At 42.2% G+C, this 27217-nt stretch overlaps 1 long non-coding RNA gene across 1 annotated transcript in view; it reads right to left on the minus strand.

The window, feature by feature from the left end:
• Window positions 1–4687: 4687 nt before the first annotated feature.
• LOC130361512 (uncharacterized) overlaps window positions 4688–27217 on the minus strand; it is a 65766-nt gene continuing 43236 nt past the window's right edge. Inside the window, exons 2-3 of the long non-coding RNA XR_008891033.1 lie at window positions 18490–18593; window positions 4688–4771 (exon numbers count right to left, since the gene is read on the minus strand). This is a non-coding gene — a long non-coding RNA (uncharacterized LOC130361512). The remainder of the gene's footprint in view (window positions 4772–18489; window positions 18594–27217) is intronic.

Here is a 27217-nt window from a genome sequence, read left to right on the forward strand (position 1 = left end):
CCCCCATATAGTATCAGGCCACTCGCACTGCCCAATTAGTATTTGGTCCCGTATACTGCTTGCATATAGAATTAGGCCACTCATACTGCCCATATTGTATTAGCCCCCTGACACTGCCCTCATATAGTAGGAGGCCCCCTAACACACTCCCAAAAATAGTATTAGGGCCCACATAATGGCCCCATATAGTTATTGGACCCCCTCATACTGCCCCCACATAGTGTTAGGTCCCTCACAGTGCCCCCATATAGTAGCAGGTCCCCTCACACTGCCCTCATATAGTAATAGGCCCCTCACATTGCCTCATATAGTAGCAGATCCCAGGGCTGCCATCTGAAATTTGGTTGCCCTTTACGCAGCTGATGGCCTTGCCCCAACCGGGCCCTCCCCCCAAGGCCCACCCCCCGAGTCCACCTGCTATCTTCCTCATCGTCTATAAAAAAAATATTTATACTGTTACTGATCAAATCCTGCATACTGAGACAGATTGTATCAATAATAATACGTGGATATAAGTGAAAATAATACTGCCACACCATGACCACTAGGTATTACCACCACATAGTGACTGGATTAAAACCACTGAATAAAGACCAATATCCCCCCCATACAAAGCCCATATAGTGATTACCCCAACTCTACAATAGGCTCTGCAGACCATATAAGTGATTACAGTGCAGTTACACATAAAGACTCACATGAGGCATCTTCTTGGAGTTGTTCTCTTTCCTTTTCTCTTCTTCTTACAACCATGACTCGTCAATGCAGAATCTGCCACACAACAAACACATTAGGCTCTGCACTTTTTCAGCACATTTCCAACATGTTCCCTACCCTCAGTCCCCCAATAAATGGGTGGAAAAGGTAGGGGGATTGGGTGGTGGTGGGTAAGGAAATTTCCCCTCCCCTATTAGGTCACACCCCCAGTAGATAGGGAATCCCCCTATAAGGTAGAAGAAAATGCACCCAGTAGGTAATGATTCTAGTAAGGCTCCCTGGTAGGTAATTCTCCCAGTAGGTAGGTAGTACGTAATGCCCCCGGGGAGGTTGTAGGTGATGCCCCCCAGTAGGTAGCAGGTAATACCCCTCAGGTAGGTCATAGGTAATGCCCCCAGTAGGTATGTAGTAGGTAATGCCGCTAGTAGGTATTGCCCGCAGTAGTAAGGTAGTAGGTAATATCCCCGGTTGGTAGTTGGTAATGCCCCAGTAGGTATTGCCCACAGTAGGTAGGTAGTAGGTAATGCCCCCAAGGAAGTGCCTCCTGGGTAGAAAGTGCCCCCCAGGTAGGTAATGCCTCTAGTAGGTAGGTCATCCTCCCAGGTAGGTAGTGCCCCCAGGTTGGTAATGACCCCAGTTAGGTACTCATCTACTCACCTTTCCGCTCTCTGCAGCCTCCAGAGTGGCACGGGACTTCTGTCTGCAGCACAATCTACCATCCTGTACGTACATTACATACCCTATTTGGGTAATGTGTTTACAGAAGAGGAAACTGATGTTTAAACATCTGTTTCTGTGATGTGGCTGCCACAGCGGGGGTTAGCGGAGACCCTCTCTACCCCCTGATGGCAGCCCCGGCAGGTCCCCTCACAGCATCCCCATATATCAGGCCCCCTCACATGGCTCCCATATAGCAGCCCCCCTCACACTGCACCCACATAACAGGCTCCGTCACATTGTCTCAATATAAAACAGGCCACCTTACATTTCGCCCATATAGGTGGCCTCCTAACATTGCCCCCATATAGCAGGTCCCCTTACATTGCTTCCATATAGCAGGTCCTCTCAGGACCTCACTCTCAGGTCCTCTCACAACATTTCTCTATCATTCCCCCAAAGCTCAAGGCACTTTTTTCCCTTTGGCTCCTCTTCTGTCTGTGTAGGCAGAGTCATACAGAGACAATGCCTGTACAGGAAGTCTTGCCTGAAGTTAATGGACAGAGCAACCATCTCCTTCCTGTTACGACCACAGCGAGATTTGAGTTCTGTGTGCATCTTAATCGGGTACTCCGGTGAAAACCTTTTTTCTTTTAAATCAACTGGTGGCAGAAAGTTAAACATATTTGTAAATTACTTCTATTAAAAAAATCTTAATCTTTCCTGTACTTATTAGATGCTGAATACTACAGAGGAAATTCTTTTCTTTTTGGAATGCTCTCTGATGACATCACAAGCACAGTTCTCTCTGCTGACGTTATTATAATAATAACACTTTATTTATTGTTGTCCTTAGTGAGATTTGAACCCAAGTCCCCAGCATTGCAAGGCAGCAGTGCTAACCACTGAGCCACCATGCTGCCCTTAGCATACATCTGCTATGCATGGTTGCTAAAATGGACAGAGATGTCAGCAGAGAGCACTGTGCTCAGGATGTCATCAGTGTTCCAAAAAGAAAGGAATTTCCTCTGTAGCATTCAGCAGCTAATAAGTACTGGAAGGATTAAGATTTTTTAATAGAAATAATTTATAAATATGTTTAACTTTCTGCCACCAGTTGTTTTAAAAGAAAAAAGGTTTTCACCGGAGTACCCCTTTAAAGGAGTACACACAGTTAAAATCTCTGCTCGCTTGGGGTCCAGGACATGAGTCCCAGATCCCCACGCACCACTCTATGCCGGCTCAACTTTGATTGCAGCGTCTATAGGTTTAATGCCGAACATTGGCATTAGCTGTAGGGCTCTGCTGCTGATAGCAACCAGAACCCACTGGGTATGAATCATGCCTGAGTGCACTTCATACAATGGGAGCGGAACTAGGGAGTACATTTTCTGAATGGGTTAAATTAGCCGTGAACATGTGATTGGCCTTGATAGATGTTCTCATCCATGGTCAGCTGAAATACTTTACACAAGACCATAGTGGGGTTCTTTTTGCTAGTTTGGTTTGCCATGCTGCTGGCAAACTTGTTCATACCAATCATCCCCTAGGACATTTGTTTGAGGCCTGAAGGCAGGGAAGGAAGAGGAAATTCAGAATGTATGCAGTGGGACTTGTACCCCTGATCCCTTTAGACCCTACAAACACTCCTGAATTTCACAATCACAGTTCAAGGTCAAATCACAGTTCTTTGTCATAAGTAATGTGCAACTGCAACAAGCACCAAAGGTTTTGTGAAACTGTGATGAAATCATTTTTTTTTCTTCAGTATATTGTGAATAAACCATGATTGACCACATAGTGGGAATATACCCTTGGACGGTTAGCAAGTTTTAAGTTCTAATATTCTGCTAGGAGACGTACCATGAATGACAGTTACATAATAGAACATTCTTATACAGAAAACTTATAATACTTGGAGCTCCCTCTGCTGTACTTCCCACAGCTGCAAAGCAAACAGTGAAATATGATCAAGAATGATCTTGATTTATTTGATAAAAGTAGTGACTATAAAAAGTATATAAACCTGAAATTTCTTTAACCCCTTAAGGACACAGCCCATTTTAACCTTGAGGACAAAGGGATTTTTTTCCTTCTCACCAAGAGCCATCCATAACTGTTTTATTTTTCCATCCACAGAACCATATGAGGGCTTGTTTTTTGCGCGACCAATCATACTTTTTAATGACATCTTTCATTTTACCATAAAATGTACATCACAACCAAAAAATTATATTTGTGTGTGTGGGAGGGGGTAATTGAAAAGAAAACAACAATTTTGCACCTTTTGGGGCGTTGGTTTTTACACAGTGTGATGCATGGTAAAACTGAAATGTTCACTTTATTCTATGCATCAAGAAAAAAAGAAAGAAGAAAACAAGAGAAAAGAGCCGAAAAAAAGCAGAGGAGAAAAAAAAAAGGGGGAGGGGGGTTTTGAGAGAGAAAAAGGAAAAGAAAAATAGAAGAAAAAAAAGAAGAAAAAGGAAAAAGATGGGGAATCCATAAATGCCTACATAAAGGGTTTCAAACCAAAATCCATATTTAACCCTTTAGGGTACATCGTATCTAATACATAGATCCATTTCAACTCCTTCTGTCACAATCATTTTTCCCTATCACCCCCTCTTCTCAGGGGAGGGGGGGTACCTGGTCAATGATACAAAACCTTAATTGACTGACATTATGGCCACATTCCAGAAAGTGTTTGGGTAAAGGGAGGTCAGTTTTTTTCATTCTAATGGAAGATTTTTGGCCGTTGTGTCTAATTCGGCATTCATTTGTGGTTTCTCCCACATAATAAAGCCCACACAGGTAAGACAATATGTAGATTACAAAACTTGAACTCCAAGGGCATCCAGGCAGAGGCTAATTGTCTTACAACTTCAAATCTTTCCATGGGTGCCTGTTCCCTTGTTATGGACTTCCTCAGACATAATTATTTCCTGTTTGGGGATGACTTCTATGTCCAGAACAGGGGAACAGGCATGGGCTCAAATGTAGCGCCCACATATGCCAATGTGTATATGACAGAATTTGAAGAAAAATACATTTACGTGTCTCAATGGTATCGTTATGTACGGACATGGTTCCGATAAATTAATCATACGTTTGTGATTTGGTTAGGCACTTGGAAACAACTTGAGTTATTTCTGGATGAAAAAAAAATGGGATTTATCCCGAACTTTAGTTCACTATGGTGGCCTCAGATTCCTCTATTCAATCTTTCGACACATTGGTGACTATAATTGATGGCAAACTCACAATTGATTTATTTAAAAAGAAACAGACAGAATTAGTGTCTTATTATATGACAGTTTTCATCCCAAATCCAGAATCAAATCTTTGCCATGGAGCCAAATGTTGCGGGTGAAACGCATCATTTCGAACCCTGAACAACCTGTTAAACGAATAAATGAAACATGTAAGAAATTTCGATGCAGTACCACAGTGTTATGGTAACCTCACAACATAGCCATTCAGCCCCAAGACAAGCACAGATCCTTTCTAAGCATGTCCGTTACTGTCTGCCAGGTATGTACTAAAATCACCTTATGGTGGATAACCCCTTTAACCCATTCATGACCTGGCAAATTTTGATTTCTGGCTTGTGTTTTTCCCCCCTCACCTTCTAAGACCAATTATTTTTTTTAATCTTACCTCAGACGGCAATCAGTTAGCATGCATGGGATAGACATAAGGCTATCTCTCATATAAGACAGGGCCAGGGACTATTTATTAATAGTATTCAAAATATTGGGCAGACTAGATGGGCCAAATGTTTCTTATCTGTCAACACATTCTCTGTTTCTATGTTTATTTATTGACATTTCTTGCACCCCTTTTTAAATATTAGGGGTGCCCATCTACATATATGTATAAGTTATTATCGAGCCTTTCTAATGCAGCTGGACGGAGAACATGGAAGTGGAGCACGTTTCTCCCGGTGAAATCGAGAGATCAGTCAGGGTCTGAACACTCAGATTCCGAGCGATCAAAACTCTTATCATATCTGTCGAACATGTCAAAAGTTTTTCTAAAGGACAGGGACACTTTAAAGCACTGAAATGTTAGCCCGGCTAGTGGCTTCACTCAATGGCTGAGTAACAGTTCCTGTGGTTCTTGCTGTTTCTGTCCCATTGGCTTTGCATTGCTATTGGCAACTACTTGTTCATGATTCTTACCTGACCATGCTGCTGCCTCATGTTATGGTTTGTATACCTGGTGCCTATACTCCTACTCCTAGTGGCCACCTTTTTCTACCTTACAGGTCCCAACACACTGCAGAATTTGTCTGCCAAGTAATGAATATTTTGGGGTCTAAAATCCAGGAATTACCCTGCAGTAAAGAGCATATCAGATACAACACATTGTTTATTTGATAGCTGGAAACTCTGACTTCATGAAATAAAGTACATTATTTTAAATAATGAAATATATTGACATTCTGACACTATTTGCTCTGTCAAAATTTGAAAAAATGGTTTTGGGGCTCAAAGTCAAGGATACTGGACCAGTAAAGTAAGTATAAAAGCAATTTATTGTATTAACAAACTGAAATCAACAATAAAATAATTATGCACATATTATCAACCCCTTCATGACCAAGGATGTAAATTTACGTCCTGGTGCTGTGGTACTTAGCGCACCAGGACATACATTAACATCCTGTACATGACCGCGAGCATAGGAGCGATGCACGGATCATGCACGGCTGGTCCCGGCTGCTGATCGCAGCCAGGGACCTGCCGGTAATGGCTGAGATCCGTGATCGCGCGGATGTCTGCTATTAACCCCTCAGTTGCCGTTATCAATACAGATCACTGCAGCTGCGGTAGTGCGGTCAGAAATATGGATGAACGGATCGCCCACAGCACTGCTGCGGCAATCCGATCATCGAGAACGGCACGCGGAGGTCCCCTCACCTACCTCCGCCGCATCCCATGGGTCTTATGCTCTGGTCTGAGATCGAGCAGACCAGAGCAGAAGATCACTGTTCTGTTTGTGCTACAGCCTGACTGAATACCTCTGCGCTGCAAACACAGGAGAGAATGCCGTGTTCCCCAGAAGCGATTACCTGCTTCTACCATGCGCTACATTAACTTGCTGCACTAAAAGAGGAGACTGCTGTGTCCCCTAGCAGCACTTGCTACACCAACAGAGGAGACCACTGTGTCTCCATGCAGCGATTGTTCTATGCGATAAGGAGCACGATCCTAGGATCAATACCAGTGTCACGATGCCGGCTGGCAGGTAGTGGATCCTCTGTGCCAGAGAGGGATGGCGAGGACCGCGCTAGTGGACCGGTTCTAAGCCACTACAGGTTTTCACCAGAGCCCGCCGCAAAGCGAGATGGTCTTGCTGCGGCGGTAGTGACCAGGTCGTATCCACTAGCAACGGCTCACCTCTCTGGCTGCTGAAGATGCTGAAGATAGGCGCGGTACAAGGGAGTAGGCAGAAGCAAGGTCGGACGTAGCAGAAGGTCGGGGGCAGGCGGCAAGGATCGTAGTCAGGGGCAACGGCAGGAGGTCAGGAACACGGACTAGGAACAGACAAGGGAACGCTTTCACTAGGCACAAGTGCAACAAGATCCGGCAAGGAAGTGCAAGGGAGGAGACTAGATATAGCCAGGGAACAGGTGGGAACCAATTAAGCTAATTGGGAAGATTGGGCCAGGCACCATCATTGGTGCACTGGCCCTTTAAATCGCAGAGACCCGGCGCGCGCGCGCCCTAGGGAGCGGGGCCGCGCGCGCCGGGACAGGACCGAGGGAGAGCGAGTCAGGTACGGGGACCGGGGTGCGCATCGCGAGCGGGCGCTACCCGCATCGCGAATCGCACCCCGGCTGAAGGCGGGACCGCAGCGCACCCGGTCAGTGGATCTGACCGGGGCGCTGCAACAACGAAGATGAGGCGAGCGCTCCGGGGAGGAACGGGGACCCGGAGCGCTCGGCGTAACAGTACCCCCCCCCTTGGGTCTCCCCCTCTTCTTGGGGCCAAAGAACCTGAGAAAGAAAAACTCAATTTTTTCGTGATGAGGTCCGATGCAAATTAGGAGGGGTTCTGTGTGGAAACGTACGAGACAGTCCAATCTTTTATTGTAAAAACAATAGATGTAGAGGGGTCTGGCGAGACTGGTCACAGGAACGTAGAACCTGTTGATGAGAGAGGCCAAAAAAAATTTTCCTGCAGATCCGGAATCCAAGAAGAGCATAGTAGAGAAGGAGAAGGTAGAGGCAGATATCCGCACAGGCACAGTAAGGCGTGGAGAAGCAGAGTTGACATCAAGAACTGTGTCACCTTTGTGCGGAGTCAGCGTACGTCTTTCCAGGCGGGGAGGACGGATAGGACAATCCTTCAGGAAGAGTTCGGTACCGGCATAGTACAGGCAAAGATTCTCCATGCGGCGTAGTGTCCTCTCTTGAGGTGTCAAGCAAGACCGGTCAACTTGCATAGCCTCCGCGGCGGGAAGCACAGGAACAGATTGCAGAGGACCAGAGGGGAGAGGAGCCGGAGAGAAAAAACGCTTCGTGCGAACAAAGTCCATATCCAGGCGGAGCTCCAGACGCCATCCGGAAGAACGCATGTCAATGCGAGTGGCAAGGTGAATGAGTTCATGTAGGTCAGCAGGAGTCTCTCGTGCGGCCAGAACATCTTTAATGTTGCTGGATAGGCCTTTTTTAAAGGTCGCGCAGAGAACCTCACTATTCCAAGACAACTCGTAAGCAAGAGTACGGAACTGAATGGCGTACTCGCCAACGGAAGAAACACCCTGGGCCAGGTTCAGCAGGGCAATCTCGGCTGAAGAAGCTCGGGCAGGTTCCTCAAAGACACTTCGAATTTCCGAGAAGAAGGAGTGTACAGAGGCAGTGACGGGGTCATTGCGGTCCCAGAGCGGTGCGGCCCATGACAGGGCTTTTCCAGACAGAAGGCTGACTACGAAAGCCACCTTAGACCTTTCAGTAGGAAACTGGTCCGACATCATCTCCAAGTGCTGGGAACATTGCGAAAGAAAGCCACGGCAATACTTAGAGTCCCCATTAAATTTGTCCGGCAAGGACAGGCAGAGGCTAGGAGTGGCCACTCGCTGCGGAGGAGGTGCAGGAGCTGGCGGAGGAGAAGATTGCTGGAGAAGTTGCGACTGAAGTTGGTGCGAAATGGTGGACATTTCCGACAGCTGACGGGTTAGAAGGGCGATCAGTCGGGCTTGCTGGGCGGCCACCGTGGTGAGGTCAGCGACAACTGACAGAGGAACTTCAGCGGGATCCATGGCCGGATCTACTGTCACGATGCCGGCTGGCAGGTAGTGGATCCTCTGTGCCAGAGAGGGATGGCGAGGACCGCGCTAGTGGACCGGTTCTAAGCCACTACAGGTTTTCACCAGAGCCCGCCGCAAAGCGAGATGGTCTTGCTGCGGCGGTAGTGACCAGGTCGTATCCACTAGCAACGGCTCACCTCTCTGGCTGCTGAAGATGCTGAAGATAGGCGCGGTACAAGGGAGTAGGCAGAAGCAAGGTCGGACGTAGCAGAAGGTCGGGGGCAGGCGGCAAGGATCGTAGTCAGGGGCAACGGCAGGAGGTCAGGAACACGGACTAGGAACAGACAAGGGAACGCTTTCACTAGGCACAAGTGCAACAAGATCCGGCAAGGAAGTGCAAGGGAGGAGACTAGATATAGCCAGGGAACAGGTGGGAACCAATTAAGCTAATTGGGAAGATTGGGCCAGGCACCATCATTGGTGCACTGGCCCTTTAAATCGCAGAGACCCGGCGCGCGCGCGCCCTAGGGAGCGGGGCCGCGCGCGCCGGGACAGGACCGAGGGAGAGCGAGTCAGGTACGGGGACCGGGGTGCGCATCGCGAGCGGGCGCTACCCGCATCGCGAATCGCACCCCGGCTGAAGGCGGGACCGCAGCGCACCCGGTCAGTGGATCTGACCGGGGCGCTGCAACAACGAAGATGAGGCGAGCGCTCCGGGGAGGAACGGGGACCCGGAGCGCTCGGCGTAACAACCAGCTTCTAATGCGAGTGACATTTACTCTGTTACCTCTGCTTAGCAGATATCATCCACATGTCCGGACGGGTGAGGGGTGCTCTGCACCGAGCTTCTATTTACAAACTGTGACACCTTGAACTGTGAGATATTACCAGTGACTGTTTTAACATCGGAGGTTATATTGGATATATATAAGCGGGTGCCAGCAGCTACGTTACCTATTAGTGACTAATCAATACCATAACACCCAATGCTGCTTTGTTCATAGATTTTATTAGTTTTTATCAAGTTTCATAGGAGGTTTTATTACAGTGTATAAACTAATATCTTGACTATAGCGGTTCACAAGGGCCCTGTGGAGCGCGAGTCATATTATACTATTAATAATATGTGCATAATTATTTTATTGTTGATTTCAGTTTGCTAATACAATAAATTGCTTTTATACTTACTATACTGGTCCAGTATCGTGGACTTTGAGCCCCAAAACCATTTATTTCAAATTTTTACTTCTTTGGTCACCGTGGGTATAGGTGACAGTTTGGTTGGCTTGGTCTTGATTGGCAATTGGCAGTACACAAGACTCTCCAATACCCTTATTTTTAAACTATTTGTTCTGTAGCAAGATCCACTATAATCCAAAAAGAAATAACAATTATTGCTGGAATTGGAAAAGTATACAAACATTCAATGTACACTTGTGCATTGAGGTAATGATTGTCATTTTTCACAGTCTTTACTTAACATGCAGCCCTATATCATAAATTAGTGAGGAAATTGGATTTTTTCCTATGATAGTAATTTTTAAATATTACATTAGAACGGACACCAAAAAGAAGTTCCAAAATAATTTCCTTGGCCAATACAGATTGGTAGTTCATTACTATAACTTTTATCCAATTTTCCACATGCCATAATCCATGATCCACCTTAGCTAGGGTTGCCACCCAGCTGGTATTCCCATGTTGCTGCCCGTAATTTTCTATGAAAAATACCGGCCATGCAATGGTTGGTATTTTTCAGTAAGGAGCACCCGGACAGGATCAGATTAGCTCTGTTGCTGCAGCCTTCACAGCTCCCTGTTCTAAGTGGTCGTGGCTGAGCTGCTGAACAGGCATCGCCGTGGCCACTCTAAATCAGTGACCTGCGGCAGTGACGAGTGATATCCTCTTGCACTGAGGTGCCTCACAAGAGGACATCCCTATCCACTGTCAGTGCCGTCGGCACAGAAAACTTCCTGCATCTGAGCCTGGAGACATACAGACCTGGGGAGGTACAGGCAACGCAAGACTGCCATGGGGAAAATGGAGGTGGGGTGCCAATTAAAAAGCATACGAAAGGAGGGTCAGGAGGATCAATTAAAGTGGCATGGGGGTGGAATCAATTAAAATGGCACGGGGGGGGGGTCAGGAGGAGACAATTAAAATGGCACAGGGGGATTAGGAGTGAGGGGATCAAATAAAATGGCACGGGGGGGATAAGCAGGGCTGTGGAGTCGGAAGATAAATGTTCCGACTCTGACTCCGGAGTTATTTGTACTTCCGACTCCGACTCCCCGACTCCTCAGTATTAATATGCGAATGTATTTTATACATTCCTTGAAGGAAAGAAAGGCAACATACATGTCATTACCACAGGACTACTGGCTGGGAAGCCAACAGTCTACTGTATTGAACAGTTTGTGTGCTGATCTGCTGCTGGGCAGTGGGAGGATCCAGGAATGGGCATTTATTATAAAACATGATTTCCCTTGTAGAATCCCATAGTCATGTTTAAAGGGGTACTCCGCCCCTAGACATCTTATCCCCTATCCAAAGGATAGGGGATAAGATGTCAGATCGCTGGGATCCCGCTGCTGGGGACCCCCTGGATCGCCTCTGCGGCACCGCGCTTTCATTACTACACAGAGCGAGTTCGCACTGTACGTAATGATGGGCGATACAGGGGACAGACCAGCGTGACGTCATGGCTCCGCCTCTCGTGACATCACGGCCTGCCCCCTCAATACAATAGACAATAGACTTGTATTGAGGGGGCGGAGCCATGACGTAACGATGCTCCGGCCCCTGTATCACTCGTCATTACGTCTAGGGGCGGAGTACCCCTTTAAGCTAACAATCGAGTTTACAAGTTTTTTTAGCCTTTTTCCAATGGTTTACATCTTCAGTCTTGAACTATTGACCCTCCATTCCCTTCACTTATACAAGTGTCTCTAGTCCTGCAAAAAACATATTTACTTAATCCCTTATCAGTGAGAGGCTAGGTTACCCATGGGTTCCCTGTAACAGCAGAACACAAGTATTGCCGCTCCTAATTGTGCGTAGCGTGCCATATAGTGAAGCACATGAAAAGCATGCTTCTTCACAGTCACTTAACGTGTTCGTCTTGTTTTGCGGTTACGTGAGGCACTGCATGCATTGGTCTTTATTCTTACAGTAGAGAAGTCATTAATTATAACTTTTCGTGAATTGGGACATTTAAACTTGCTCTTTTTTTTCTTTTCTTTTTTTAATCAATCTAAATTTAGTAGGAGTCGGTGCATTGTTTGCCGACTCCAGGTACCCAAAATTTCCTCCGACTCCTCGACTCCAACTCCACAGCCCTGGGGATAAGAGCAGGGAAATTGAAATGGCACAGGGGATCGGGGGGGGGGGGGGGGGGGGGAAGGGTATTGAAATCCTCCCCTCTAATCCTCCTTGTGCCATCTCATTCCCCCCTTTATCCCCCCCTGTGACATTTCAATCCCCAGCATATGTATTGTATCTCTTGTTTTTTTGAAGAAAGGTGGCAACCCTAACTTTAGCCCATTGTAACCTTGTTTTATTCTGTTAAGTGTTTGTGCTGGTACAAGTAGTAATTTTTTGTATACGTAAACTTTATTTAGTGCCTTTGATTTTATACAGTATTCTTACAAATAAAGAACAAGGTAGGTGTAGAGGTCGGCACTACTGACTCAATCAGGGGCACTGGTGGATGGGAGGTACAGGTACCTTGTACCAATGTAACCAGCACACTCATGTGAGTGAATAAATCAGCATTTTTGTATCCACATTGCGAAGTGCCATCTCTTCCTCTCTTTTGGGACTATTCTTACATATGATTTTTCTACCATTAGCTCTTTATGTCTTCCTTTGTTTACCTTTTATTACCTTCCTATTTTGTATATACTTGCACCATATTTTACACACATGTGATTGGGAAAAACCAATATCTTTTGTCGCACTAAATGTTGGAGTTTTATCCTGAAGGAGTTTTACAATCCTTTTCATTGTTTTAACTAATAACTTCCTTGTTGGTGACATGTTTTCTTCAATTAGCCATGTCCCACAGCTCAGTAAGGTCTCTAAGCACCTTCCCTTTGATCTTTTATGCCTCATGCTAGTAATGGTTGTAGGTGATTCCATGATTATTTCCTGAACATTGAGTGATTATTTTTTTTTTTCTACTTGATCTGGAAAACTATGTCATTATTAAAAATAATTCACTTTAGTTTAGGTTGAGGTTAGGTTAAGATTTATTCATGAACTAGAATGTTGAGCTATTAAACAAAGATTGATTTGTGTCAGCACTATTGTGAGGTGATCTTCTTGAATCCTGCTGGATGAATGCAGATGGTAGGAATGAAAGGGGCCCAGGGTCTAGCGGGAAACAAGACAGACGCTCCAACAGGACCAATGATGATGACATAGTCACATTTGTGGATTGTATTCCATTCAGTTCTGATATACAAGTATATTGTAGTTTAATGCCCTTAAAGGGAGTGCACTCTGAAAAGAGGCCAGCCTGTGCTCTGGATATTTTGCTTTTTTATTAAAAAAAAAAAAAAAAAATTCTGACAATGCAGGTCAGTTTTCAAGGTGACCTTCCTCATCCCTCTCATATAATCACTTGATTCAGTAATTCAGCAAATACAGAATGTTTTCTGTATTGGGGGTAATCCCTATTAACATCATTTATAGGTTGTAATCTTTATAATCTAATATATCATAATTTTTGGCTATTTAAAGATAAGATTTATAAGGGGTTAGAGTTTTTAAAGATCTAGTTTCTTCTCTCTTTCCAACTAACTCTTCCCTTCTCTAACTGTTTGCTTCTCCTAAAACATTCTTCAAATCCTTTCTCTTCGAAAGTTCTTATAATTGCAATGTCCACCCTGTTTAACAGCTGAGAAGGGATTACTATTTTGGCTATTTGTAGCCCCTGGATTTATAAGGGCCTCGCAATTCTGAAGAACTGCATTCTTTACACCCCAACTAACCATCCTTACAAAATAGTCAGAAAATAACTGTTAAGGATCAGAAATAGTTAATAATATTCAGGCTTTAAACTTTTTTTTTTTTACATTTTTACAATTTTAAATTTGTAAAAGATTTTCAATATCTTTTCCTCTCCCTCTTCTTGACCGTCCACTATCAATTTTCCTTTGACTCTTGCACTCAAACCATCTCTTTCCTCTTCCAAGCTCATTATTCCACATTGTACTCTCCTGTAGCTATCTTCTAAGTCAGGCCTACAAATATGGTGCTAATTACATAATCCCACCTACCCTGATTGCCTCACCTATCATGTTAGTGCTAACTTTGTCTACATTGTTAGCTCCACCCACATGAATAGCTCTGCCTACTTTAATAGCTTTGGTCATACTGCTAGTTCCACCTACACTTCCGCACATCCTTTGGCCCTGGCATTTTTTATTTTTTTTTTGAGGGGGGAGGATTACGATCTCTAGGCACTATTATGGGCACTATAATGACCATGCTGTTAGTGCTAATTATATAAAGAAACACTACACTGTTTTTTCAGATCTCTATTGACGTGTTATAGAGACATATAGAAAGACATATGGAGCATTTGTAGTGGCCCAGTGCGAGCTGTACCAGATGCTACGACAAACCTAGTATGATAGATGAGGTATTGGTTTTCTGGCCAGTAAAGTGTTTATTTCAGGTGCTGAAGGCCTAAGCAACTGTATTTTCTACATTGCAAATGTATCTTTGAAGATGCATACACTCTCCAGTATACAGAGGGTTAATTTTGAAAAACTTATTTCACATTACATTGCAAAAATGTACAGCAGAAAGCAGAATCTAATCACATATTTACCCCCTAGTCTGAGAGAGGAGGCAAAACTTGTTTCGTGTTGAGTTAACCCTGGTCTTTGTCAGGAGAGCATGTCAGTTCCTCAACTTCTGTCACAGTTCACATTCCTAAAGAGTCTTGTGAGCCTATGTATAGCTAATGTCAGGAACACCTTAAGGGTATGTTCACACTGAGGAATTGGAGAGGAATTTCCACGAGTAATTCTGCTCTCCTCTCCAATTCATTCAACAGTGCCATACCGCATTGATTTAAATTGAATTCCGCTCCTCAGTTCACACTAAAGAATTTACGCATGCAAAATTCTGACGCAGAATCCGCGTGTAAATCCCCATAGACTGCAATGTTATTTTTTTCCGCCGAAAGCGCTTTTGCGTGGAATTTGTGTGGAATTTGCACAGAATTTGCGTGAAAATTTCATGTGAAAAAGAAAAACGGAAATTCAAATTGGTGGCTGTCATCCAGCAAAAAAAAAAAAAAAAAACAGTTTCCTCCTACATTCCACACGGAAAATCCGCTTGAATTCTGCATGGAGAAAAAATGGAAACTCCGCGGCGAAAGCCAATTCCTCGCCAATTCCTCAGTGTGAACATACCCTAAGTGTATAGGCCACACTGTCACTAATCCTGTGTTTAAGCAAGTCCAAGCCTGTTGTCTATCCAAAAGTCCCACTGCAAGGACTGTTCAGCTCTTAAGCATCTTCTTTAAGGGTAGGCAAAGTTAAGATTCATAAGTACTTTGTTGTCTTCACACTGTATCTCATTTTGTCTTTGGTCACACCAGTGCCCATTTGTTGAGTCAGGGGAACTTTACCCAGATGCACTTCCCTGAGTGTTGTGTCACAATTTGCCACAAAAGTAAGTGAATTGGAGTTCTACAGCCTCTTAAGCAATGGTCCATTAAATACCCCTGACACCACCCAATTCATGAATATCCTTGTTCAGGTAGCTCAGGTAGCTGAGTATGGACTACAAACTTTCCCAATACGTTAGCCCATGAGCATGCATATACGCATGGTGAAAAATAAAAGCAGCAGAACTGTATCTATGGCAGACAATATTGCTGCTACCTATAGGTGGCAATGATTGCTTATATTTCTACAGTAACAATACAATAAAAAAAAGTCTCTTGGGACTAGTCTGATGTCTTGAACATGGTGCATATGTAGCACAGACAGTACACCGTTATTAATAGTAGCAGCAAAAACACTTAGCTATGCATAATGCTTCAGGAACCAACTGTCCCAGTGTCAGATGCATACACAGAGCGGCAACGTACAATGTGCTATAAATGGATATCAATTGATTGAGGTGCATTAGGGTCTGATACCATTTGGAGAAACCAGACAGTCATCACTTTGAGAAGACACTAGAGCAACCATTGAAGTTTGTTACAGTGAACTCTAAATGTGCTTGCAGAACACTGTCAAAGCTGCTAAAATATACTGTACTTTATTTTAGATAAGGGTTTATTTTATTTTTTTATGTGGCATATTCCTAAAGTCTCAGCATATTCATCTCAGAGCTTGTAAGCAATTTTTTTCAATCTATTTTATGTTAAACTTCAGATAACTAAGTGAATCTGTCACCAGGAGTCACAAGTTTACAAATGGCACAATGCAGTCAGAAAGGTAACATCCTCCTGGCATTTGCCAAAGCCAGACTCAACTATCAGACTGCCGAATAGAGAAGTGAGATCTAGAGAACATAGCTCCAGAGCCCAGTGGCGATATGCTTAACACCACACAATCTGACACTTGACATTGTGCTTGATGATGTAAAAAATTGCATGCAGCTGCTCAGCCATGGAAAACTATTCCATAAAGCTTCCTGCGCAGTTTTCATGTTGACTTTAAAACGCGCTGTGGCGCTTGGGGTTGATTGCTATCAGCTGAGAGGACAGCGGGAGGGCCGTTCCTGCCTCCTTGCTGTCCGATCCGCGCTCCAATGCTGCAGGAAGCCATGGCACATTGTTCAGTGTATGTAATCTAAAGATTGCAGGTAATAGTCCCCTATGTCAAAAAAATGTTAATAAAATAAATAAATGTGAAATAACCCTTTCCCTAATAAAAGTCTGAATCACCCCCCTTTTCCATATATACATAGTCTCCCAAGAAATGTATATAATATTATATATATACAGGTTCTCACATAAATGAGTTCACCCCTCACATTTCTGTAAATACTTATTTTTTAAAATATTTATTATATTTTTCAAGTGACAACTAGTGATGAGCAGTAGGAGCCATATTCGAATTCGCGAATATATGGACGAATATTTGTCCTATGTTCGCGAAATTCGCATATTCCCTATGTTGGTTCTCTTTTTTTTTCATGCCAAAAATTCATATTGAAATTCGCATAGTGCGCATGCACAATTATATCTTTCACATAAAAGAAGGGAGGGATCAGTGTCCAGTCTGGAAGTGCCGATATTCGCACTAATATTCACATAAATCCGCAAAAAATTAAAAAATGTATATTCGTCATTACGAATATATATCACTATATTCTAAATATTTGTGAAAGTGCGAAGTACCGATATCATGGTTGTAATAGTAAGCATCAACATAACAATATTATTATTATTACAGCTATTATAAGGTCACCATACTATTGACCACCATAATATATATATATATATATATTTTTTTTTTTTTAATACTGCCGCTGCAGTTTTTGAGCCAAGGGTATTCATGAAAAAGAAGAAGTATAAGTCCATCTTTTATATTTCCTATTCCTTTTGAATACACTTGTGGCTTTGGTTTAAAAACAGTATAAAAAAAATAAAAAATAAACTGCCACATGAAAACATAGCCTTAAGATATCATAATTGTGTTGCAAACATTAGGTTGTCACTTTGATGCCTGTGCTGTCAATAAAAACACAAGAATTGTCACTGTTGTTATGGAAACCTTTATGATGTCACTATTGTCATAGCAATACCTTTGGTGTATTTATGTCAGTGCCGTCATGACAACCACTATGATGTCAACTTAGTCTTGGCAACCACTATACTTTGGCATCATAGACATAAAAACCATTATAATTCATAATTGTCATGGTAACAAGTAGAATGTTATTGTTATTATGGTAGCCAGGGATATTTTGTGGCCAAACACTCAAAGGTTTGGAAACAATATTCAGCTGTTTTATAGCAGCTCCACTCTTCTGTATGGGCTAGATCAAGTACCGCAGCTTTACCTCAGTAACTTTGAATAGAGGATCGGCAATATCAGACATTACCCCTGGACAGCACCTTTTTACCAGCAAATGTGCACAGGGCTGTAAAGTGCTCAGGAGGAAGAGAAGGGAACAGAAGTGCACAACAAAGAGGATTCAAGTGACAACCCTGAATTATGGTGCAAGATTCTTGCCTAGTTGAAGCCTGCTAAAAGTTGGTCTAAACTTAGAGTAAACCTATGCAACATATGTCAAACATCATGAGCCACTGTGATAAATCAGGGGCATTTAGGCTGTCTAGTCTACGTTTACACTGTGTAAGAATTAGACTCTTTTAGTAAATCTGGGCCAATGGCATTTTCTAAGTGTGGACAATTCTTTTAATTTATTAAAGATTACAATAAAGATGATGAATATACTGTATAGAGTATTTGGGGATTAGGATCTGAAAGAATATTGTGGAATATGAGAGGCTACATTTAGATCCCATACTGGAAAGAATATGAAAAAAGTTAATACTGTATCTGGACTAAATTGGGATTAAATATGGCCGATAGGATAGGGCTAATTAAAATGGTGATACTTCCAATGACCTTACATTACTTGAGAGCAGCACTGGTGTGGGTAAAAAAAAATATTTTTCAAAGGTATAGAAAATAATTTAAATGCAGGGAGGATAGGCATACCTTACTCCCTACATTATTTTGCGGTGGAACAATTAATTGTTATTATTCAAGAACAATGGGTGTTAAAATACTTGTTTAATAATATAGCTTTAAATTGCATATTAACACCTTAAGGACCAGGGTTTTTTCCATTTTTGCACTTTCATTTTTTCCTCCTTACCTTTAAAAACTCTTTCAATTTTGCACCTAAAAATCCATATGATCGCTTAGTTTTTGTGCCATCAATTCTACTTTGTAATGACGTCAGTCATTTTACTGAAAAATCTACGGAGAAACAGAAAAAAAATCATTGTGAGATAAAATAGAAAAAAATATGCCATTTTGTAACTTTTGGGGTCTTCTGTTTCTACGCCGTACATTTTTCGGTAAACATGATACATTCTCTTTATTCTGTAGGTCCATACGATTAAAATGATACCCTACTTTTATAGGTTTGATTTTGTCGTACTTCTGAAAAAAAATCATAACTACATGCAGGAAAATGTATACATTTAAATTGTCATCTTCTGACCCCTATAACTTTTTTATTTTTCCGCATATGGGGTGATATGAGGGCTCATTTTTTGCGTCGTGATCTGATAGCATCAATAGCACTGTTAAGCAAGATATGGGGGGAAATGAGGGAAATTATAGGGATCACAGGAAGTATTTGGTGTACGCCAGTGTGGGATAATGATAATTTTCCAGAATTAAAAAAGATTTCAGAATATTTTAATTGGGAACAAAAGGGAAGAAATGTAGTGGAACACCTATGTCAAGATGGGGAAATAAAAGACTGGCCGTATTTATGTGAGAAATTTAAGTTAATTTGTAGAAACTACTTTGATTACTTACAGGTGAAGGACGCTCTCAGAAAAGAAAAAGAGAAGGAAAGATTAAAAGTAGGAACACATCAACTTATTTAGATTATTAGAGTGGCACAAGTGGGGGCGGGGAGAAAAAGTTATTAGGTACATTTTACAAATTGATGGGTGAAAACATATGGGAGAAAGTACTGAATAGATTAGGAGGGCTGTAGGTGGAGTAACGGAACAAGAATGGAGGTTGAAATTTTTGAACATTAAAAAAGCCACGATTAATATGAATTATAGAATATCTTTCTTGATGTTATCATTTCACACACAATACTCTCCTAATTTTTTTATTTAAAGTTAATGCTAGGAAGGATTCACTTTGTCCTAAATGTAACAAGAATAAAGCCAATTGGTTAAAGATGGTATGGAACTGCTCGCAGATTCAAGGATATTGGGCAGATATTTTTGAGATAATTGAAAGAAAATTTCAAGTAGACATGATTTTCGAACATAAAACAGCTATATGGGCATTAAATTTAGAAAGAGCTAAACATAAAGGTATTATTAAGGTATTGGACCTAGTAAAAATTGTCATCTTGAGAAAGTGGATGTCCCCCGAATCCCCAGAAATAGAAGAGTGGGTAAAGCTTGTTAATAGGGTAATGCTCTATGAGAGGATATGTTATAGAAATAGCAAACAACTGAGTAAAATAGATAGTAACTGGGCATACTGGTCATCATGAGCCATGAGCATTTAGGCTGTCTAGTATAAGTTTACACTGTGTAAGAATTAGACTCTTTTAGTAAATCTGGGCCAATGGCAAGTGTGGACAAGTCTTTTAATCTCTCCAAGTTTACAATGAAGATGGAAGGCAACAGTTATAGGATACCCTTAACGGGTTAAACCAGTTGATCTTTAAAGAAGATTGAGTTTTAGTGGGTTTTATAGGCAAAAAAGTTGTATATTGGCTGAAAGTCAGTATGAAAATGTAAAAACCATGGCAACCAATGTTTTTTTTTTGTGAAGATTTTGTGGTGCATTTTTTTGTATGGGTAGCATCTATATATTTAAAATTCAATGTGTGAATGTACGCGTGTGTGTGTGTGCATGTATGTGTGAATGTTCCAGCATCACGTCCAAACGGCTAAAGAGATTAACATGAAACTTGGCACACATGTTACTTATATGTCAACAACAAACATAGGATAGGTAATTTAACCCTTACCCACACCCATTTGCCAAGGTCAGGGTTTTTGCTTAAAGTCCCATACAAGTCTATTGGAAATATATGTTACTGCAAAACTTTCAAACGGCTGGAGATATTTCAATAATACTCGGTCACGTGTTACTTATATGTCCACTTAAAATATAGGATAGTTAATTTAACCCTTAACTACACCCTAATATAAAAGATGGCTTTTTGTTTCAAGTCCCATGCAAGTTTATGGGACTTCCAGTACCTTACTCCACAAGCTCCGCTCTGCATCTCCTGGTGAATGTGTTAGTCCTGTTTGCAAGCCAGACCCCATCTCACAAAGATCTCACATCTCACTAAGCCCTAACCCTTTTATTATCTACCCCTTTTTGTGCATCGTTCTGGCTTTTAAATCACGCCCAGTACCACAAAGCCACATCCCCTTCAATTTTCAGGTTACAATATCTTCATCACAAATCAGTCCCACCTGAGGACAGGATATGAGGATGGGACAGGAGGATGGGATATGAGGTCAGGAGTCAGGAAGGAATTTTTACCTCTAGTATGAGGGTTTTTTGCCTTCCTCTGGATCAACTCAGTAGGGACTCATTAGGGATATAGGTTGAACTTGATGGACTTTGGTCTTTTTTCAACCTTATGAACTATGTTACTAGGATATGAGGTCAGGATATGAGGATGGGATATACGGACGGTATATGAGGTCGGCATATGAAGACGGGATGCGAAGACGGGATATGAGGGCGGAATATGAGGTCGGGATATGAGGATGGCATATGAGGTCGCGATATGAGGACAGAATATGAGGACAGAATATGAGGACGGGATAGGAGGTCTGGATAGGAGGTCGGGATAGGAGGTCGAGATATGAGGATGGGATGTGAGGACAAGAGACAAGACAATGAGGATTGAGATAGGAGGACGGGATATGAGGTTGAGATATGAGGACGGGATAAGAGGTCAGGAGGATATGAGGTTGAGATATGATGACGGGATATGAGGACGGGATATGAGGTCGGGATATAAGGACGGGATATGAGGTTGAGATATCAGGAAGGGATATGGGGTTGGGATATGACAACAATTTATGAGGACGGGATATGAAGTCAAAAGCTTCCTTCTTTGTTGACTTTCCTCCCCAACAAGGATTAAGAAGGAAAATGCCGGGTGGGTACTCAGCTAGTATATATATATATAAAACTCAATGTGTGTGTGTGTGTGTTTGTGTATGTTCCAGCATCACGTCCAAACGGTTAAAGGTATTAACATGAAACTTGGTACAACAAACATAGCATAGGTAATTTAACCCTTACTCGCCCCCATTTGCCAGGGTCGGGGTTTTTGTTTAAAGTCCCATGCAAGTCTGTGGGAAATAAATGTTACTGCATAACTTCCAAATGGCTGGAGATTTTTTGATAATACTTGGCTACATGTTATTTATATGTCCACTTAAAATATAGGATAGTTAATTTAACCCTTAACTACCCCCATTTGTGAGGGTCGGGGTTTTTGTTTACTGTCCCATGCAAATCTATGGGAAATGTGTGTTCCCACATAACTTCCGTACGGCTGGAGATATTTCAATAATACCTCGTACACATATTTCTTATATGTCAAATAAAAATATATGATAGTTAAATTGACCCTAAACTACACCCTTGCAAGAATATGGGACTTCCAGTGCCTTACTCCACAAGCTCTGCTCTGAATCTCCTGGTGAATGTGTCAGTCCGGCTTGCAAGCCACACCCCATCTAACAAAGGGATAGGAGGTTGGGATATGAGGTTGAGATATGAGGATGGGATATGGGGACGGGATATGACAACAATATATGAGGATGGGATATGAAGTCAAAAGCTTCCTCCTTTGTTAATTTTCCTCCCCAACAAGGATTAGGAAGGAAAAACCAGGCAACGGCGGGTACTCAACACATATTACTTATTTGTCAAATAAAAATATATGATAGTTAAATTAACCCTTACCTACACCCTTATATAAAAGATGGGTTTTTGTTTCAAGTCCCATGCAAGTAAATGAGACTTCCAGTACCTTACTCCACAAGCTCTGCTCTGCATCTCCTGGTGAATGTGTCACTCCAGCTTGCAAGCCACACCTCATCTCATAAAGACACGCCCACTGTTTAAGTCCTACCCCTTTATCTCTCTACCATTTTTGTGCATCGGCCCCCTTCTATTTTCAGCTTACAATATCTTCATCACAAATCAGTCCCAACTGAGGACAAAATATGAGGATGGGACATAAGGACAGAATATGAGGTCAGCCTATGTTTTACAATCTTTTTATTGCGTTTTCAAAACATAAACATAACAGACATTTATAACATCGTTAAATAGTCATGACATCTCTTACATGGGGGAATCCGTCACATAATATAATATACATGCATACTCGGGCGTACTCATGAGAATGAGATCTACAGAGTGATTACACCTAAAGTAACAGTGCTAGTTGCACACAAGTCCTTTATTTTATCTTTGCTTGTTTTGATTACTATGTTTCCATTGTTACTCTAGTCCTACCTTGGACTCAATAATTCCTTGTTGTTCTACATAACTTACTATTGAGGGGTTGATTGTCGCATATGCGTAATCTTGCAATAATATCCTAGTACAGCCTATGAGCACGGTATATGAGGACGGTATATGAGGTCAAGATATTAGGACAGGATATGAGGACGGGATATGAGGACGGGATATGAGGATGGGATATGAGGTCGGGATATGAGGACAGGATATGAGGTCGGGATATGAGGATGGGATAGGAGGATGGAATATGAGGTCGGGATATGAGGACGGGATATGAGGTTGGGATATGAGGTCGGGATATGGAATGGGATATCGCTCAGGCTATGAGGATGGGCTATGAGGTCGGGATATGAGGTCGTGATATGAGGACGGGATAGAAGGTCGGGATATGAGGTTGGGATAGAAGGTCGGGATATGAGGTTGGGATATGAGGTCGTGACATGAGGACAGGATAAAAGGATGGGATATGAGGTTGAGATAGGAGGACGGGATATGAGGACGGGATATGAAGACGGGAGATGAGGTCAAGATAGAAGGTTGGGATATGAGGTCGGGATAGGAGGTCGGAATAGGAGGTTGGGATATGAGGATGGAATATGAGGTCAGATAAGAGGAGGGGATATGAGGTTGAGATATGAGGACGGGATATGGGGTTGGGATATGACAACAGTATATGAGGATGGGATATGAAGTCAAAAGCTTCCTCCTTTGTTGGTTTTCCTCCCCAACAAGGATTAGGAAGGAAAAATCGGGCAACAACGGGTACTCAGCTAGTAGTTTCATCAACCACAGTTGTAAATATGTGTTATAGTTTTTTGACATTAACTCCTTTCCCGGCCAAAGATGTACAGTTATGGCATGGGTCGGTGAGGGAGTATGGCGCAAGCTTTAAGTAAGAATCTGTAACAGGTGAAGGGGAAGAAAACATAAACTAAAAATCTAAATTCAAGGGGTCTGGAAGGGGTTAAAAGTCATGTAATTCAAAAAGGAGTCTTTGAATCACATAATCTATAAATTTCCTGACTTGATTTGTTACGGGGGACAAAAAGTCACCACTAAAAACATCCAAAAGCTTTTAATTTAAAGGCAAAAAAATGCTTCAAAAAGCATGCGAAAAGGCCATGTTTTTAAGTGTATCTTGATGGGTATTCCGTTTCATGTAATACATGGCCTATTTATTTCAGTGGGTACTTTACATTGAGAAAATATCAAACACTCATCACGTGTAAAACTTCTTTTGTAGTTTACTGCCTCCAGTGCCTTTGCGGCTATTATTATATAGGCAAGACGAAGCGCAAGTTGTTTGAAAGAATAAGCGAAAGCATAAGATTCCTGAGAACAGGAGCCACAAGATTTATCGCGCATGTAAATGAGGTCCATGGAGGAGATATTGAAGTAATCAGGTTTGCAGGCAGGTCTTGAAAGAATAGATCCTCTGGAAAGAGGAGGTGACAGGCACCATGCTCTATTACAAAGGGAAGCTCGCTGGATCGCACAGCTCAATGCTACAGGTGCAATTGGTCAAAATGAGCGCAACAAATTTTCAGCTTTTCTATAGGTTTTGTCTAGTTTTTTAATTGAGTACTATGTATGTGATAATCAGAAGGAGTGGAATGTCCAGCGCAAGTAGGTCAGAACGGAGCACTTTATTGCAAAATATAGCCTCAGTACAAGGACATAGCAGACAAGGTGACGCGTTTTGGCCCACCAACTAGGCCTTAGTCATACAACTTGCATCTGAAAGTACAAGCCTTTTATAGAGGACAACACATACCTGAACCTCCCCATGAGGGGGGGGGGGGGTCAGGTGTGGGTCTCCCTCCCATTTGCACAGGTGAATATAGGCTGAAAATAAACAAACAGTCTCAATATTTCCTTGCAAAAAGGGGATAACACAAATCATTTAAAAAATAAGTCCTGAAACATCATGACCATATCACAAGATACATATAATAAAACATGTGTACAAACATAATATTTTATTTATCCTGACACATCACAACTTAAAAATATATGTAAACCATGACATATAGTCAGTATACAAACCATGGCCCTGATGTCATGAGCTGAAAGAAGAGGGGCATAGGGGGGCTATGAATAAAGATCCCCCTTAATACAGGGGCAACAAATCATTCAGCTGGCTTGTAAAAACAAAAGAAAAACATGAAATTAAACTGGAGTTTATGTACGTGCACAAGCTTAAATTCAATATAGCATTATGGAATATTACTGTAAAGCAGCCAAAAAGGTGAACCATAAGGTATAATTATAATTTAAGGGGCATATTAATAATAAAAAGATAGTGGGATGACTCCACACATCATAAATAATATCACTATATCAGATTAATAGTGTAAAATGATATCCATTCTGTTATTAAGTCCCCTTGGAATACGACTATCTAATCTCAAAATCCAATAGATCTCACGGTCCAAGAGCTTTTGTCTGGTATTCCCACCCCTTACTGGGGGTGTTACCCGTTCTAGCCCCGGCAATATCAATGATGTTGTACTGCCTTGGTGTGCTTCAACGCAATGCTTAGATATCATTGACACATGTTTAAAGTTGAAGTGTCATACGTCCGAAATATGTTTCCGTATGCAGACTTTTAGTGGGGTGGTCGTACACCCGACGTACTGCACTTCACACTCCCTGCATGTGAAAATGTATATAACGAAGGACGTGTTGCAGTTAATGTATTGTCCTATTCTGTGTGTGTCTCCAGTAGATGTGGACACAACAGTGTTTGAATTTAACATATAATTGCAACATATGCATTTAGTGAGTCCACATCTATAGGAGCCGACATGTCTCAACCACGTCGGCTGTTGTGTTCATGATTGTTCCAAACACAAGCTGAGAGAAATATGTTGAACAATAGTTGGAGCACGTCTCGATATACACTTATATCCCTGAGTGAAAACTCCCTTGAATGCGGGGTGACTTGTAAAAATTGGCATATATTTGTGTATATTTCCACATATATGTCGAAATTCATTGCTGTATCGCGTGGAAAAGACAATTGGCGAATCTTTCCCTACAAATTGAGATTTCTTAGTACGGGTGTAAGTGGAAAGGATGAGTGTATTGCAGTCTTTGTGTGCAGCGATGGCTTTCCCTCGGGTGACATCCCGTTCGAGGTAACCATGGAGTAAAAGAAGTTCTTGTATTTGTGAAGCCTCCCTCTCAAAGTCAGAGTCCGCAGAGCAATTCCTGCGGGCTCTGACCATTTCTCCTACCGGCAAATTCTTAATGACGTGCGGAGGATGGCACAAGGATGCGTGCATGATGTGGTTGACTGCTGTGTTTTTTCTGTAAGTGGAAGTCTTAATATTCCTTCTTTCTCTACACCCCGCTAGACAAAGGTCCAAAAAAATTGACGACCTCGTCTTTGTGTGAAACCGTAATCTTCAAGTTGTGGATGTTGTCATTAAGATATTGGATAAAGTCTGGTATGGTCGCTACTCCCGACCCCCAAATAAGCAGGTGGTTGTCTACGTAGCGACCATACCAAAGGGTTTGTGGAGGAGAAGTTTGCCCCCCTCTCCCACCAACAATTGTAAATGTTGGCGAGAGAGGGAGAGAACTTTTACCCCATCGAAGCTCCAGTAATTTGGAGATAAAACTGCTGGTTAAACATAAAAAAATTATGATGGAGTAAAAAGTCCACAAACTGAAGAATATATTCCTGCAAAGTAGATGAGTAATTGGAGTATATATCTAGCAACCAGGATAATGCTTGTGTTGCTAGCGGGTGGGGAATGACAGAATAGAGGAAGACAACATCTGCTGTCATCCAAACATAACCTTCATTCCACTTTATCTGGTCCATCATGTGAAGCACGTGTCCTGTATCTTTGATATACCCTGGCATTTGGGCTATCAAAGGTTGTTAAGTCACATCCACCCAAGAACAGATTCTTTCATTTAGGGAAGAAATCCCTGCAACAATCGGTCTTAGGGGAGGGTGGAAGCACTCCTTGTGGACTTTTGGCGATGAATGAAAAATAGGTATAACGGGGTTTTCAATCATAATATATTCTGCTTGTTTTTTGGAACGAACATAATTCCTCACCCCATAGTCCACAAGGAGTGCTAATTCAATTCTGAAAGGAGCTGTTTGGTCTCCTGGCAAGGGCCTGTATGTATCAGTATCCTGCAGCATATTCAAGTTTAATTTAGCATACAGACCCTTGTCCAGGATTACAACAGCTCCCCCCTTGTCCACCTGGCGGATCACTAGGTCCTCCATGTCAGAAATTGCCCCGAATGCTTTCCTCTCCTGTAAGGTTAAATTATCATCTTAGGTTAATTGATGGTCATATCCGTGAGCT

This window comes from Hyla sarda, chromosome 1 (genome assembly GCF_029499605.1).
Source record: "Hyla sarda isolate aHylSar1 chromosome 1, aHylSar1.hap1, whole genome shotgun sequence".
NCBI classification, from domain to species: Eukaryota; Metazoa; Chordata; class Amphibia; order Anura; family Hylidae; genus Hyla; species Hyla sarda.